The following is a 16,003-nucleotide window of genomic DNA, read 5'->3' as shown; positions in this document are numbered from 1 at the left end:
CGATGTTTCTAGCTCTCTATCCCTCTCCCTTCCTCTCTGTAAAATATCAATAAAATATATTTTTAAAAAATGATCTCCTTCCTTCTGTTTCCTGTGATGTGGCCTCTCGTTCTGTGTCTAACTGCCAGCCTTCTTGTTTTCTGACACGTTAATTAAGGCTATAAGTTTCCTTCCTATGCACCCAGGTACCTGGCCCTACAGAGTCTGGAATTCCATTATTTCGTCATTTCTAATATCCGTTATCATCTTTCTCTCTTTTTTGGTGATTAAAGGCGTGCTTTTAGTAGATTTTTTTTTTAATATTTTATTGATTTTTTACAGAGAGGAAGGAAGAGGGATAGAGAGCCAGAAACATCGATGAGAGAGAAACATCGATCAGCTGCCTCCTGCACACCCCCCACTGGGGATGTGCCCACAACCCAGGTACATGCCCTTGACCGGAATCGAACCCGGGACCCTCCAGTCCGCAGGCCGACGCTCTATCCACTGAGCCAAACCGGTTTTGGCATTTAGTAGATTTTTTTTAACGGTACGCAGTCTTGCTAATATTCTTGCTATTTCTGTTTTCATTAACTTTTTAAAAATGCGTGTTGATTTTTAAGAGATGGATTTTTAGAGGGAGGGGAAGGGAGCGGATTGGGAGACAGAAGCGCCGATGGGAGAGAGGCACCTGTACCCGCACCCTACGTCCCAGCTGTCGGTCGGTCGGTTCCCCTGTGGCTGACGCAGACCTTCCCCTCCTTCCTGCACCCGGAGGTGCAGAGGCTCCGTCAGTGGCGCAGTCTGTGGGCCTGACATGAGTAAATCTGGTCTGACATCTTCGTCCGTTCGCCCTCCCGCCGCTTCCTGCTTCCTGCTGGCCTCTCACTGCTTCTGTGTGTGCTGCTGAGCTCGTGTTACTCCTCCCACGTTTCCCCATGGCTTCTGTGGGAGGAGGGAGGGGGGGGGAGAGAGGGGGAGGGAGAAGGGGAGGGGGAGGGGGAAGAGAGAGGGGGAGGAGGAAGGGGAGGGGGAGGGGGGAGAGAGAGGGGGAGGGGAGGGGAAGGGGAGGGGGACGGGGGAGAGAGAGGGGGAGGAGGAAGAGGAGGGGGAGGGGGAGAGAGGGGGAGGAGGAAGGGGAGGGAGAGGGGGGAGAGAGAGGGGGAGGGAGAAGGGGAGGGGGAGGGGGGAGAGAGAGGGGGAGGAGGAAGGGGAGGGGGAGGGGGGGAGAGAGAGGGGGAGGAGGAAGGGGAGGGGGAGGGGGGGAGAGAGAGGGGGAGGGGAGGGGGAAGGGGAGGGGGACGGGGGAGGGGGAGGGAGACGGGGAAGGGGAGGGGAGGGGGGAGAGAGAGGGGGAGGGAGAAGGGGAGGGGGAGGGGGAGGGAGAAGGGGAGGGGGAGGGGGAGGGGGGAGGGAGAAGGGGAGGGGGAGGGGGAAGGGGAGGGGGACGGGGGAGGGGGGAGGGAGACGGGAAGGGGAGGGGGAGGGGGGAGAGAGAGGGGGAGGGAGAAGGGGAGGGGGAGGGGGGAGGGAGAAGGGGAGGGGGAGGGGGAGAGAGAGAGGAGCATTGATTGGTTGCCTCCCATATGTGCCCCAACCAGGGGTCACGCCTGCAAGCCGGGCCTGTGCCCTGGCGGGAGTCCAACCCACCACCTTCTCCGACGCCCTCAGCCCGGCCGGGGCCCAGGTGTCTGCGCTTTTTGCTTATTCTCAGTTGTGGCCCCGGAAACACCTACCTTTTCGCCCAACAAAGCACAGCGCAGAGCCCTCCTCTCGCAGACACCACCCCCCCCCACGTGGTTCCGTCCACTGTAACCGCGTCCGACCTGGCGCCTCCCCCCACCCCCCACCCCCGCCGGGCGGCTCTGCTGGCGCTGTCTGTCCAGGCTCCAGCCGCTGACCTTCCTCTGGGTCATTGACACGTCCCCGTCTCTGTCCTCGCCATTTGGTCAGCGCCCCTCGGATTCTTCCGGATGGGGCCTCCCTGTCCTCCGAAGCAGGTCCTCCCGGCCCACTGACAGCAAATTATCCGGTTATTTAGTCCTGAGAAGGCCCTCAGCTGCCTTCGCTCTTGGCGGGCAGCGGCTTTTCCTCCCGGGGACGCCCGCCCCGACGTGGCGCCCGCTCTGCTGCTGGGAAACCCGCCGGCGCGGTGTGGCCGCGTGGTCGGCGGCATCTGCTTCCTCTGGCGCTGCTTCTAGCACCTTCTTTTCGTCAGACCGCCCCTCGCTCGCTGTGCAGTGCAGCTGTGATTTATCGGAACAGGAACACGGGGACGTTTTTCTAATCTATCTCCACTGTGTTCTGTGAGGCTGCCCGAACCTGAGGGCTGGCTCCTTTCTGCTGTTTCTGTTCCGTTTAAAATGTGTTTATTGCTTTCAGAGGGGAAGGGAGACGGGGAGAGAAACATCCATGAGAGGGAAACATCGATGGGCTGCCTCCTGCACACCCCCCACCAGGGACCGAGCCCACAGCCCAGGCCCATGCCCCGACCGGGCATCGAACCCGCGACCTCCAGGTACAGAGGGCGACGCTCAGCCGCGGAGCCGCCCGGCCAGGCTCTTTTCTCCTTCAGCTGGATTTGCGGGTCGTCCTTGCCGAGGGCCGTGCTCATCGCTGTCTCGTTCCGTGTTGATGTCCGTGCTGCTGCAGCAGCCCCAGCGGGGGTTTCCCGCTCCCTCCGGAAGCACTGACTGAAGCCAGCACACGTCTCTGTTCCCCGCTGAGGTCTTTCCAGGCCACTGTGATACGGAAGGGTCGCCCCTAGAGGCCCGGGTTGTGGGGTGCTTCCTTATGAGACACCCCCCCATGTGCCGCCCAGCCTGGTCCCCGTACCATCCGCTCTCAGACCCGAAGGCTCAGACCTGGGGTGTCCGCAGACGCACAGAGGGCGGGTTCTGTCCCTCCCTACAGCCGCTCCTCCCGACCTCTCTCCGACTCTGGCTCTGGAATTCTCTTTCCTTTACCTGGCAAAATCCTATTCACTCTTTTTTAAAACGTATTTTTCAAATATATTTATACTAGAGGCCCGGTTCACGACATTCATGCACTGGGGGGGTGGGGCGTCCCTCGGCCCAGTTTGCACACTCTAGCAGTCTGGGACTCCTCAGGGCTGTCCATCTGCTGGCTTAGGCCTGCCCTCAGGGGTTGTCCGACTGCTGGCTTAGGCCCGCCCTCAGGGGCTGTCCGACTGCTGGCTTAGGCCCGCCCTCAGGGGATGTCTGACTGCTGGCTTAGGCCCGCCCTCGGGGGTTGTCTGACTCCTGGCTTAGGCCCGCCCTCGGGGGATGTCCGACTGCTGGCTTAGGCCCGCCCTCGGGGATGTCTGACTGCTGGCTTAGGCCCGCCCTCGGGGAATGTCCGACTGCTGGCTTAGGCCCGCCCTCGGGGAATGTCCGACTGCTGGCTTAGGCCCGCCCTCAGGGGATGTCCGACTGCTGGCTTAGGCCCGCCCTCGGGGGATGTCCGACTGCTGGCTTAGGCCCGCCCTCGGGGGATGTCTGACTGCTGGCTTAGGCCCTCCCTCAGGGGATGTCTGACTGCTGGCTTAGGCCCACCCTCGGGGAATGTCCGACTGCTGGCTTAGGCCCGCCCTCAGGGGATGTCCGACTGCTGGCTTAGGCCCGCCCTCGGGGAATGTCCGACTGCTGGCTTAGGCCCACCCTCAGGGGATGTCCGACTGCTGGCTTAGGCCCGCCCTTGAGGGATGTCCAACTGCTGGCTTAGGACTCGCTTAGGAGCAGGACTAAGCTGGCAGTCGGACATCCCCCGAGGGGTCCTTAGCGCTGCCACAGAAGTGGGAGAGGGCAGGGAGCACTTGCCAGCCCTGATCATCCTGCATTGAGCATCTACCCCCTGGTGGTCAGTGCGTGTCATAGCAACCTGTCATTCTGCCACTTGGTCGATTTGCATATTAGGGTTTTATTATATAGGATATTGATTTCAGAGAGGAAGGGAGAGGGGGAGAGAGAAACATCAATGATGAGAGAGAATCATTGATCGGCTGCCTCCTGCACACCCCGCTACTGGGGATTGAGCCCACAACCCAGGCACGTGCCCTGACCGGGAATTGAACCCTGACCTCCTGGTTCATGGGTCAATGTTCAATCGCCGAGCGAGCCACACCCGCCGGGCTCCTAGTTCCTGTTTGAGAGCGGTTCCGGCCTCTTCCGGGCAGCCTTCCGTGAATGCCCTTGTTGGATGGAGCATCTGAGGCCCGGACTCCCTGTCCTCCCTCGATCGTGGCTGTGTGTCCTCACCTGTGGGTTCTGGGGCGGAGGGGCGCTGCTCCGGGCTGCTGGGTGACAGGCCACTCACCCTGGGGAGAACGGCTGGCCTGCTCAGAGGGCGGGTGGGGCGGCTGCTGGGAGGGGTCCCCCCCACACCTTCCGCTCCCCTGAGATCTGGCTGGGGGGGCGGGGCACGGCGCTGGGGAGTCTCTAGCAGACCCCTCCCAGCCTGCTGCTCCCCGCCACGGCGGGCGCGGGGCCTGAGAAGATATTTATTTGTTTCATAACCTCAGACACGGAAGCCTGCTTCTCTCTCACGTTTACGAGTCAAACGTCCTCTTGGGCTGTTCAGAAAAGCAGGTTTTAGGCCATTAAGGTTTTTATTTTACCTTTTACTGTTGTTTAAATAACAAGGTGAGCGCGGAGCGCCGTGCGGGGGGTGAGGAGGCAGGCTTCCAGAGTCCTCATGGGGCGCGGTGAGGCGGGGGAGAAGGACGGCCGCGGAGGCGAGCCCGCATCTGTCTCTCTCTCCCTCTCCAGTCACTGGTGCCAGCGCGGACCCGACCCGCTCGCTGGCCGCAGCGGCTGCCCCAGGCTGGAGCGACTCCGGCGGGGGGGGGGGGGGGAGGGGCGGGGGGGCGCAGGGCAGACCCGGCATCCCAGGTGGAAGCCCCGTTTCTTCTGGGTGAGAGGATGGAGCAGCCGGCAGAGGCCCCCGCTGGCTGGGGGTCAGCACCTGGGTTCCCAGCCCAGCCTTTCGAATGCCGACCAGCGACCTGGGGCAGACCCTGCTCCCCAGGGGGCGTGAGGTCACACCTGTCCCACAGGTGTGCTTGGCCGGCCAGTGGGACGATGAATGTAAAACTAAAGCAGACAGATGTCAGCTGCTACTCAAACTATTGCTTCGCCGCTCTCCTGGCCGATGCTCACACGTGTTGCACGGGGGCGGCCAGTGTGGGGTTCAGGGCACCGGTGCGAGGTGCCTGCATGGCTCGGGCAGCCTCTGTCGGGAGAGCTCGGGGTGAAGCCTATGGTGACAGCACCACCACGACCCGCAGCTGCCCCCTCGAACCCTGTCCCGCACCTGAGTCAGCGCTTTGGTCAGCTCTCACCCTGGCTTCTGCTTTGCACTCCACCCCCCTCCCCCTGCTCTCCCCCCTGCCGCCCCCGTGCTGGCCTGGCTCAGACGGGCTGATGACGATCCAGAAGGACACTGGAATGGTGAGCACGGGTTGGAGACGTAGGAGAGCCCGGGTGCCCGTGGGCGGGGCGTGACCATCGCCAGGAGCACGGAGCACGGAGCACGGAGCACACGCCCCGGGACACTCCCGGGTGCAGGCGGCCGGAGGGGAGGCGTGCTCGGTGCCGCTGGCTCGGTGCAGGTGAAGCCAGGCCACCAGAGGACGGACGGACAGATGGACGAGAGGGAAGATGGGCGGAGGCACTGAAGGGCGGGGAGAGCAAGCGATGAGAACATTGTCTAGGGCCGTGGTCGGCAAACTGCGGCTCGCGAGCCATATGCAGCTCTTTGGCCCCTTGAGTGTGGCTCTTCCACAAAATGCCACGGCCAGGGCGAGTCTGTTTTGAAGAAGTGGTGTTAGAAGAAGTTTAAGTTTAAAAATTTGGCTCTCCAAAGAAATGTCCATCGTTGTCCTGTGGATATTTGGCTCTGTGGACGAAGGAGTTTGCCGACCACGGGGCTAGGGAGCCAGCAGAGAGGATGAGCTGGACACGTGGGGTGGAGACTTCGGGGCGGCATGCGGGGCTCACTGACAGTTCAGGGTCAAGAGCTTAACGGGAGCCCGGCCGCGTGGCTCCGGGGCTGCGCACGGACCTAGGAACCGGGAGGTCAGGGTTCGATTCCCGGTTGGGGCACATGCCCGGGCCGTGGGCTCGGTCCCCAGCGCGGGGCGTGCAGGAGGCAGCTGATGGATGTTTCTCTCTCCTCATTGGTGTTTCTCCCTCTCCCTCTCCCTTACTCTCTGAAATGGATTAAAAATATATTTTAAAGAACTTCAAGGGAGACCCCCCCACAGGGCCGTCTCTTTTCTCCGCCGCACGGCTCCGAGCGGGTGGGGCCCTGAGCGGAGACGGCTGGGTGGAGCCACAGATGGGCTTTGGCCCCGGGATTCACAGCTGAGGGTATGGGGGCCGTGGCTACGACTGAATCATGAAATGTCACCGGACCTCAGCCGTGGGGACAATGGGACAGGAGCCGAGGCCATCGGGACGGGGGCGGGGGGGAGGGGAGGGGCGGGGACTCCAGCAGGAGGGTGGGGGGCGGCAACCTCATGCATGGCATTCAGAACGGGCGCATCTCATGGAGGAGGCAGGTGGTCAGGGAGCAGGAGGACAGGCCCCGGCCTCACCTATGGGCCAGCAGCCAGCGGGGGGGGGGGGGCGTTTGTTTCCCGGTGAGAGGATAGGGAGCCGGGAAGCCATGGGCGCTGATCGGGGGGACCAGTCCGGGTTCTCCAAGCGTGGGCTCAGACGCGTCAGCTCGCGGGGCAGCTGGGTTGGCACGAATGTCCTGGGAAGATTCCGGGCTTCGGAGCCAGCGCCCCCCAAAACCCAGCTTTTCCGCGGATGGCGGATGCGCCGCGGCGGGCTCCTCAGCATCGCTGACCTGGTTCCCGGGTGGAGCTGGTCCGGCACTCCTCCCTCCTCGGGGGTTACGGGTGCTGAAGGGGAGCACGCACCGGCTTTGTGTCCCGTGGCTACTTTCCCGTTAGCTTTTACCTTCCGCCTTGGGCCCTGCTTTCTGCCTCAGCAAATGCAGGGTCCTGTCCACTGGGGCCGTCCTGGGGGTCAGATCAGAGGATAGACGGCATGTTTGCCGGCTCATCAGAGGCGCGCCGTGATTTTTTTTTATATATATATATATTTTATTGATTTTTTACAGAGAGGAAGGAAGAGGGGGATAGATAGTCAGAAACATCGATGAGAGAGAAACATCGACCAGCTGCCTCCTGCACACCCCCCACTGGGGATGTGCCCGCAACCCAGGTACATGCCCTTGACCGGAATCGAACCCGGGACCTTTCACTCCGCAGGCCGACGCTCTGTCCACTGAGCCACACCGGTTTCGGCACGCCGTGATTTTAAAATCAGCGCTCCCCTTTCCAAAACGGACCGTTGGCTATAAACGGGGGGTGAGACCTGCCCCCCTAAAAAGAAACACGTACCTTCGTATAGCCGCGCGTCACCCCACTTTGTAAACCAGCGGGCAGGAGGGGGAGAGGGGGAAAAACAGCCCGACCTGGCGGCTTCCAGATCTACTGTGATGGAGGCGCCGGATCTAATTGCGGTGAAATTGAGTTGATTTAATTATTGGCACTTGGAGACGGAACGCCGCTCCACGCAGGGTGTTAGGGAGATGCGGGAGAACCCGTCCCAGGGAGCGATTAGCTCGTTAGGTGGACTAATTGCCGCCGCCGCCACCGGGGCGGAGGCTGGAGCACGCACCTGCGCGCTAATTGCTTTTCCGCGAGCCGTTTCCATGGCGGCAGAGGAGCCGCGCTGCCACCCACAGACAGGATGGGACAGGTGCGTCCCAGCGACACGCTCCGGGGAGGGCGCCCGCATGCCAGGCACGCCGCCCGCACTTCTGGCTTCCGGGCCACCGGGGACTGTCCGAGCGTGGATCAGGGCTGAGAAGGGTTTTCAACAAGAACTGGGGTGGCCTGGGTCTCGGGGACCTTAGGCCGCGTGTCCTCCGCGCCCCTGGCTCTTTGGAGGCCCCATCGTCCACTCTCTCTACAAGGGCAGCGGCTGGAAACGAGGCCTCCCTGGGGGTATTTTTATAAAGACACGAATGGCGGAGAACTCGGGATGCTTTTGGTTAAAATATGTGCATTTTTTAAAGCTGCTTCTGTCCGCATTTGCATAATGTCCTTTCCCACCGACCACAGCTACCTCTGACTCGGCTAATAGACTCGACGCTGCGTTCTTAACAACCGTGTGCAAAGCGATGCCTCCGAGGCTCCCTCCCTCCCCCCAGTGCCTCCCTCCCTCCCCCCAGTGCCTCCCTCCCTCCCCTCAAGGCCTCCCTCCCTCCCCCCAGCGCCTCCCTCCCTCCCCCCAGCGCCTCCCTCCCTCCCCTCAAGGCCTCCCTCCCTGATCACTCCCCTGTGACCTGGGCACCCAGTCCGCGTCCTTGTGGGGCTGTAGCAGGGCTGTGGTCCAGGTGTCTACGCGGAGCCTCGTGGCCTGACGATCCGGGGTGGAGAACAGGCTGGTGGGTGTGGACACGCCGCCCCCCCCCCCCCCCGCCCACCCCGGGCCCGGAGCACGCCCACGCCCTTTCCTCCGCAGGGGACCCGCCACCAAGTACGGCGATTTCTCTCCTCTCCCTTTCCCCCTTCCCTTTTATTTTGAAACAACGTCAAACTCACACAAGACCTGCGGCAAATGGTTACACGGCGCTTGGAGACCCCGTCCGAGTGTCACTCATTGTCCCCGTGATGTCCTTCGTGGCACGAGGGCTGCCCAGGACCGCGGCCGCCTCTTGCCCTGTCTCCTGAGTCCGCTTCGGGGACCATCCCTCGGGCCCGCCTGGCCTGCGTGGCCTTGCTCTTGCTCCGGAGGGCAGGCGGCGCTTTGGAGGGTGTCTGTGTGTGGGGGAGGGTCTGGCGTTCCCGCTCAGAGGGGCCCAGGTGGTGTCCTTTGGCCACGATACGCCCCTCACGCCAGCCTGTCGGGTGTCACGTTATCAGCGACGCCAACCATGTTCCCGTCAGCTGTGGCCGAGTCACAAGCCGCCCGACCCCAGCAGGTAGCACAGCCAGGCTGGGTGATCTCTCCCCCCCCCCCACCACACCCCGCCTTCCTGTAGTCTCAGGACCGTGTCACGGGGGACAGCGGGGCTTCCCGGGGCTGGCGGTGACGTCCAGGGGGCTGTGCGGGGGAAGCCAGGTGGACGTGCGTGACGGGTTCATGACCTGGCCTCAGGCGCCACCTCCACCTGCTCCAGGTCGGCACAGAGCCCAGTCCACGTTCACACCTCCCATTCACGGGGGTGGGGGTGGGCGGTCAAGGCTACATAAGACCAGCGTGGAACCTGGAGATCCCGTCACAGGCAGCTTCGGGAAGTATAATCTGTCTCAGGTATTGGATTACTCTTTTATTATATTGGATAGTTGTACATTGAGTTCATCTCTGCACGTGGTATGAGCTGACGTACATTTTTTGCACATGCATATCCGATGTCGCTAGGTTTCTCCCCTGTCAGGTCACTGCTTGGGGTGTTTTTTATAACTTACAGGTACTCCGGGCCGAGATGCTCCGAGGCTGAAACACGCCCCCCCCCCTGGGGGTTCGCACGCCTGGCGAGTTCCTGCTTGAGTCACCTGTGACTCTGAAGGTGGGTCCGTGGCCATGTCCCAGCTGGGTCGTTCTTCCCACCTGGGTCACCTGGCACCCTGCTGTAAGAGAGACACCACCTGCTCGTTACCGAGTAATTAGTTAGTTAATTAATTATTATCAGGGTAATAGATCCCGACAGATGCTCGGCATGTGCCAATGACACGGGCTGGGCGGGCCCAGTGCCCCTCGGAGGTGTCACCGCGGAAACCACCCGGACGCTGACACGGTCGCCGTGTGGTCCGTGCAGCCCGTCAGGCTGGCCCGTGTCTCCTTCGGCCGCTTGATGGACGCCTCATTGAACGTCACAAAACGAGGCGCTGTGACACCCACGCCCACATCTTTGCGTTTCCTTTGGGGCGGGTACCTAGGAGTGGGCCGACAGGACCGGACGGTCAGTATGTTCGGAACCGCCATGCTGTCGCCATGGTTCCCGGTCGCAGGCTCCGACGTTCCTCCTCCTCCTCCTCCTCCTCCACAGCAACCTCAGCACCGGCACGGCCGTCGTGTGAAGCGCCCCCTGCAGGGTCTGGGTGGCTTCTCCCGGGGCCCCCCGCTTCGCGTTCCCCTGACGCCGGGAGGCCGCTATGTCCTCGTGCGGCGGGGCCACCTCGCCGTCTCCCCGGGAGGGGTCCGTTGTTGGCATGTTGGCTGTGTTAGGTCGTTCGGCTCCTTGGGTTCTGAGAGGCCCATTCTGGATACACGTCTTCGGTCCCATAGAGCAGGGGTCCTCAAACTTTTTAAACAGGGGCCAGTTCTCTGTCCCTCAGACCGTTGGAGGGCCGGACTATAGTTTAAAAAAAAAACTATGAACAAATTCCTATGCGCACTGCGGGCCCGGGACACGTCGGCTGCTAAGCAGGACAGGCAGCGGCACCCGGCGGCCGGATCAATGTCCTCGGCGGGCCGCATGTGGGCCGCGGGCCGTAGTTTGAGGACGCCTGCCATAGAGGATTTGCAAATACTTCCCTCGAGTCTGCGACTTGCCTTTTCATGCACTTAAGAGTGTTTCTCACGAAGCAGGAATTTTACTTTCTCTTGTTCAGCACGTGGGTTCAACGTGGTATCTGAGCAAGCCCGGCCTGCCTCAAGTCACACAGGTGTCTTCCTGCTAGACCAGGGGTGGGCAAACGTTTTGACTCGAGGGCCACAGTGGGTTCTTAAACTGGACCGGAGGGCCGGAACAAAAGCATGGATGGAGTGTTTGTGTGAACTAATATAAATTCAAAGTAAAGGAGCAGAGGGGAGAGCAAGAGAACCCTCCGCTCTTTCGGCTCCGCGGGCCGGATAGAACAGCCGAACGGGCCGGATCCGGGCCGCGGGCCGTAGTTTGCCCACGGCTGTGCTAGAAGCTTTGTAGTTAACTAGAGGCCCGGTGCACGACATTCGTGTATGAGGTGGTGGTGGGGGGTCCCTCAGCCCTGCCTGCACCCTTTAGCAGTCCAGGAGCCCTCGGGGGATGTCCGACTGACGGCTTAGGCCTGCGCCCCCAGGAGTCAGCAGTCGGACATCCTTAGCGCCGCTGCAGAGGCAGAAGAGGCTCCCGCCACCACAGCTGAGCTCCCAGCCGTCAGCCCGGCTTGTGGCTGAGCGGCACTCCCCCTGTGGGAGCGCACTGACCACCAGGGGGCAGCTCCTGCACTGAGCGTCTTCCCCCTGGTGGTCAGTGCACATCATAGCAACCGGTTGTTCCGCTGTTCAGTCGATTCGCATATTACCCTTTCATTATATAGGATAGTTGTACATTGAGTTCATCTCTGCACCTGGTATGAGCTGACGTACATTTTTTGCACATGCATATCCGATTGTTTCCAGCACCGTTTGTGAAAAAGATGGTTCCTTCTGTACGGAACTGCCTTCGCGTCTTTACGGAAAACCGGTTGCACACATCGGTACGGGTGTGTTTCTGGACTCTCCACTCTGCTGCGTTGATCTGTGTGTCTAAGTGGCTGTTGTCCTGAGTAGTTCAGCTTTGTCCTAAGTCTCGAAATCAGGAAACTCTAGTTGTCTGTCCTACCTTGTTCTTGTTTTGCCAAGCTGTTCAGTTATTCTAGGTCCTTTGTGTTTTCATCATATTTTAGATCAGTTTGGCTACATCTGCAAAAAGAACCCTGATTTTTTCTTTTTTTTTTTTTTTTTTTACTGGTAGTGTATTAAATCTATAGATCAATGTGAAGATTAGTATCTTAACAAGACTGAGTCTTTCAGTGAATGACCATGGTATATTCCTATTTATTTGTCTCCTTTGATTTCTCTTGGCGATAATTTTAGTTTTCAGTTTAAATATACACGGAGGGGCCAGATGATGATGATCTCTGGACGCATAATCATCTGGCCACTCCGTGTCTATCCTATAGAATAAAAGGCTAATATGCAAATGGTCCCCTTGACCAGGAGTTCAACCAGCAGGCAGGCCGGCCAACTGCCCATGTCCCCTTCCCTTGGCCAGGCTGGCCGGACCCCACCCATGCACGAATTCATGCACCGGGCCTCTAATATATATATACTGAGTGGTCAGATTATTAGGCATTCAGAGATCATCATAATCTGGCCACTCAGTGTATATCCCACCTTTTGTCAGATTTATCCCAAAGTATCTCAAATTGGTATGCTATTGTAAATGTTATTATTTTCTAAAATTTCAAAATGTGATTGTTACTAATATGTAGATACAGAATTGACTTTTGTGTGTTAATCTGTAACCTTGTCACCTTGCGAAGCTCGCTTCTTAATTCTGCTAGCCTTTCTCGCATATTCATCCAGCTTCTACAGACGATGATGTTGTCTATGAATGAAGATAGTTCACATCTCCTTTCTAATCGGGGACGCCTTTTGTTTTTTAACTTGTCTTATTTCGCTAGCGAGTATCTCAAGTAAAATGTCAGGTGGGGGTGGTGAGACCAGAACATCTTGTATAAATGCCATGCGAGGGGGCACGGAATTCTGGGTTCACAGCTTTCTTCTTCAGTGTGTTAAAAATGTTACCTCTCTGTCTTCCTACACTATTTTTTTTTTTTTTTAGACGAGGGAGCGATGAGCATCTCTTTCTCCCATCATTTTTGTGTGAGATTTCTTGCGTGTATCTTTTGCGAGGAGAAATTTTCTCTCACGTACGTGTCTTTGCTCCTTTGCGTTTAACTTGCCGTTTACCTCTGGAGGCTTTGAAGACTTCCTGAGTGTTGATGGTTTGGGGCAAACTGATCAGCAGGTGCGTTTGGATTGTGGTCCTCATCTCTCCTCTGCTGGGGGCTCACGGAGCTTCTTGGGTCTGTGAGTTTGTCGTTATCCACTTGGAATGCTCAGATATTTCCCACCCCCCCCCTTTCTTCCCATCCTCTTCTTCAGGGACCCAAAGTACACATGTATGAGGCTGGGGCACGCAGTCCTGTAGCTCACGGATGCTCTGTTCCTTTCCGAAAAATACTTTCTGTGTTTTATTTTGGACTAGAGGCCCGATGCACAACATTCGTGCAAGAGGAGGCCTTCCTTCCCTCCGGCACCCGGAGCCCGGCTTCCCTCGCCGCCCCAGCTTCGTCCGGAAGGTCGTCCGGAAGGACGTCCGGTCTAATGAGCGTATCACGCTTTTATTATTGTGGCTACTTCCTACGGCCATGTCATCACGCTCGCTCACCTTCCCCTCTGCCTTTCGCCGTATCCAGGGCACTTTTCATCTCACGCTTCGTCGTTTCATTTCTAGATGCTCAATGGGGGACATTTTGTTTTCCATCTTCAATGAACACATGGAATTAACTTCTCGAACATATGGAACGCAGTCATAATAACTGTTTTAATGTCCTCTCTGCTGATCCCATTATCCGTGTCCGTTAGGAGTTGGCTTCAACTGATTATTTCTTCATCCGGGGTCATATTTCCCGACTTCTTCGCACGCCTGCTAACTTCTCTGGCTGGATGCCGAGTATTAGGAGAGTTTATCTTGCTGGATGCTGGGTAGTCCGTGTTCCTGGAAATATCTTCGCGCTTTCCTTCTGCGATGCAGTGAAGTTACCTGAAGCCATTTGACCCTTTCACGTCCTGCTTCGAAGGTTTGCCGGGTGGGAATCTGAGCAGCGTTCGGTCAGAGCCGATTCTTCTCCACGACTGAGGCCAAGGTCGGCCGGAGGGCAGGTCTGCACGTGTCCCTGGTCCCCGGGCTCCAAGGCCGGCCCTGCCCCGAGAGGGGTGCACAGGGAGGAGTGGGCGGGACAGTCCGTGGCACAGAAGCCTCCACCTTCAAGCCCGTGGGTGAAGCTTTGGGTGCGGGGACCCAGCGAGGAGCTGGAAGCCTGGAGAAACGCGAAGGGGCGTCAGGATGAACGACAACGGGAAACCGGCTTGGAGCCTCTCCCCCTCGCCCTGTGTGCGAACGCCGGTTCATTTGCTTGCTCCCCGGGAGGGGTGACGACGGCTGTTTAATAGCCACGCGATTAGCAAGTTGCCGAGGAACTGATTGCGTTTTCCAGAAAGCTCCTCGGCAGCGGCAGCGGGGGGACGTGGCACATCTGCCGTCCCCGCTCACACTCAGCACTCGCCGCGCGCGGGGCCCCTTGGCGTCGCCGTCTGTGCGCCGCGGCGGAGGGCACTTTCTTGTGAACGGGAGGAGCGGAGTCCAATTGGCAGATGCCTCTCCTCGCGGCCCCGGTGCACACGTCGGCAGAACGCAGGCCGGAGCGTCAGGGGGAGGCGGCTTCGCCCGCGGCCTCTGGTCCCCGGAAGCTCAGGCCCTTCGCTCTCCGCGGCCTCCGATGCGGGCATTGCGCCCTCCCGCTGCCTCCCCGCCCTGCGGTGGCTCTCAGTCCTTTCCGGAACAGGCTGGAGAGCAGGGGGAGGCCTGTCCTCTCAGGGTGCGCCAGGCTCTTGGTGGGATGGCCCGTCTCGCCGTGTTGGCCTGGAGTCGGGGGTAAAGCGGCTCCCTCCACACCGTGGGCCCGTGGGCTCCGCGTCACAGGGGTCCCCCCGTGGGGCCTCTCTCCGGGGCGAGTTCATCCGGGTCTGTGGCGGGGTCCGTGCTCCCGGCCTCTGTGAGCGCCGTCCCCGCGAGGAGGCCGGGTCGTCGGGGAGAAGTGGAGCCTGCCAGGGGCCGAGGGCCACCCGGCCACCCGGAGCCAGGACCGCACCTGCCCACGAGCTGGTTGTTAATGAAGGAAAGACGCCCCCAGCAGGCGGCCCCACGGCGTGGCGTCGGGGCAGCTCCGACAGGAAGCTGCGATGTCACCCCAGGCCCGGTCCCTGCGGACACTGGGGAAGGGACGGGCAGGGGGAGGTGGCACCCGGGCAGTGAGGCCGGGGTGCCCTGGGGAAGGGACGGGCAGGGGGAGGTGGCACCCGGGCAGTGAGGACGGGGTGCCCTGGGGAAGGCACTGTCAGTCACGCCTGGGGAGAGAAGGCTTGGTGAGGGGGTAGGGCCCTGCCAGCCCCTGGAATGTGGGAGAACGTCCCCACCTGGCAGGGGCTGGCCCTCGGGGCTCTGGGTCTGGCTCTGGGCACCCTGGTTCCGTTGGCTTTGCTCCTGCCACATCCCCTCCAGGAGCCCCACGCACCGTGGACTGCTGGGCCGCAGCTGGGCGCAAGCCAGCCCGCCTGATGCTGGACTGGACTGTCCCCACGTGGAGCGGAAACCTGGGCCACGGCTCCCATCAGCCCTGCGGGAGCCCCCGCTGCACGCCTCCCTGGTGGGACGGGGGGGGGGGGCACGCCTCCCTTGTGGGACGGGGGGGGCACGCCTCCCTGGTGGGACGGGGGGGACACGCCTCCCTGGTGGGACGGGGGGGGGCACGCCTCCCTTGTGGGACGGGGGGGGGCACGCCTCCCTGGTGGGACGGGGGGGACACGCCTCCCTGGTGGGACGGGGGGGGGGACATGCCTCCCTGGTGGGACGGGGGGACACACCTCCCTGGTGGGATGGGGGGGTGGCACGCCTCCCTGGTGGGACGGGGGGACACGCCTCCCTGGTGGGACTGGGGGGGGGACACGCCTCCCTGGTGGGACTGGGGGGGGGACACGCCTCCCTGGTGGGACGGGGGGGGGCACGCCTCCCTGGTGGGACTGGGGGGGGCACACCTCCCTGGTGGGACGGCGGGGGGGCACGCCTCCCTGGTGGGACTGGTAGGGGGCACGCCTCCCTGGTGGGACGGGGGGGACACGCCTCCCTGGTGGGATGGGGGGGCACGCCTCCCTGGTGGGACTGGGGGGGGCACACCTCCCTGGTGGGACGGCGGGGGGGCACGCCTCCCTGGTGGGACGGGGGGGACACGCCTCCCTGGTGGGACGGGGCGGGGGGGGGGGGGACACGCCTCCGTGGAAACGGTGCGATTCCGCAGAAACGAAGCTCCCAGCACCCCCCCCGCCCCGGCCGCGTCTCGGAAAGCCCCTTCCTCAGGCGTCACAGGAAGCCCACGGCCACCAGCAACCGTGGGGCGAGGAGAGCTCCCCGCCGA

Source organism: Plecotus auritus, assembly GCF_963455305.1.
Source record: "Plecotus auritus genome assembly, chromosome: 3".
NCBI lineage: Eukaryota > Metazoa > Chordata > Mammalia > Chiroptera > Vespertilionidae > Plecotus > Plecotus auritus.
Note: the sequence above shows the minus strand (reverse complement) of the source record.